This window comes from Triticum aestivum, chromosome 1D (assembly GCF_018294505.1).
Source record: "Triticum aestivum cultivar Chinese Spring chromosome 1D, IWGSC CS RefSeq v2.1, whole genome shotgun sequence".
NCBI lineage: Eukaryota > Viridiplantae > Streptophyta > Magnoliopsida > Poales > Poaceae > Triticum > Triticum aestivum.
The window spans coordinates 495,440,531-495,441,973 of NC_057796.1; the positions used below are offsets into that span (position 1 = coordinate 495,440,531).

The 1,443-nt window shown below is 57.0% G+C and overlaps 1 protein-coding gene across 1 annotated transcript in view; it reads right to left on the reverse strand.

The window, feature by feature from the left end:
- LOC123183411 (TATA-binding protein-associated factor BTAF1) overlaps positions 1-300 on the reverse strand; it is a 13,709-nt gene extending 13,409 nt beyond the window's left edge. Inside the window, exon 1 of the mRNA XM_044596225.1 lies at positions 43-300. The gene's annotated coding sequence lies outside the window, so the exon portion shown is untranslated. The remainder of the gene's footprint in view (positions 1-42) is intronic.
- Between the last annotated feature and the right edge of the window lie 1,143 nt (positions 301-1,443).

Here is a 1,443-nt window from a genome sequence, read left to right on the forward strand (position 1 = left end):
GAGAGAGAGAGGGGGGTGGGGGAGGGAGGAAGGAGGAAGTACCTGGGGTGGCGGAGTAGGGTCGGCGGCGAGGTGGGAGGTGGAGCGCGGCGGCGACGGGGGAGGGAGAAGGGGATCGCGGGAGGAGGAAGGAAGAGCCCCCGCCGGGGAGGGGAGGGGGGGCGGTGTGGGGTCGGGGTGGCGAGCCCAATCCTCGGTTCCTCACGCGCGCGCCCGGGCTCGGTCGCTTCCCTCCGCTGCTTCCTGGTCCAGTCTAGCCGACCGATGGATGGATCCAGAGGGAGGGAGGGCTACCGGGTCGGGGTTGGGGGTTCGAACTGGCGTGGCGAGGGTGTTATTTTATAGGCGACCTGCTTCCCTTCCCTTCCAGGCTTCCACCACCTCGGGCCGGCCTTCGGACTTGGGCCCACCTTTCTTTCTTTCTCCTTTCCCTGGCTGGGCTCTCTTCTCCTCTCTCTCCCTATGTGGGCTTTCTTCTTCTTGGTGAACGACATGTTTTTTCTCTCTTATATATGAAGAAAACCCTTTTTTCTCTTCCCATCGTAGCACGGCTTCTCCCCATATTTGACAGGTCCAAAACCCGGGGTACATGACGTAAGGGAGCCCGGCCTCGACCTTGTCCGGGGCCCACCAGGCCCAACGAATACTGTCGGGGATATACCCCGCGGTATGACCCGGCCGGAAGTATGACCCGGCCGGACTTGGCGGCTCACAGAGACCCGGCGAGTATTTGGTGACTTACTGATAACCCCAACGGCGGATCAGGCGGACGACAAGGCCCAAGGCCCAGCAGGCTGGCTTATACTCTGGTGGGCCGGCTTAAGGAGAAAGGGATGACGAATATTTCCTTTACGAGGAAGCAAGACCCGGACTTGTATTCAACTTGTAAGAAAAGATAGACTAGTCCTAGTCCTACTAAGACTCCACATGTAACCCGCCCCTCTAACTTATATAAGGAGGGGCAGGGCACCCCAAAGAGGGACAAGTAAGAAGAAACAATCTCTAGGGCTAGACACCGAGAGCCGGTTCCCGGCGACTCTCCCGTGATCATAATGAGACCTAGCCTCAAACAGCATGTAGGGTTGTTACTGGATGATGTTTTCCGAGGCCCGAAGCTGTCTAAATCCTTGTCTTGTGTTGCATCTCTCGATTCCGCTCAACCCCTCTCAAGCTACCACATAGATGCGCTGGCCTCGCGACTAAGTCCTGACACTAAAGGACATCTGCCGTGACAATTTCACGACAGCTGGCACCCACCGTGGGGTTTGCGCACAGTGGTGTTGAGTTCTTGGAGGGATCTCTCTCAGGGTCGAGAGGTTCACAAATTTTCGGATGAAGAAAGACGGTTTGAAAGGATCTGCATCAGTTTCAAGTTCGTCGGACCTGATTTATGATCTGTGAGTTTTCCGCGATCCATCAATCGCAGGTTACGTTGAGACGGAC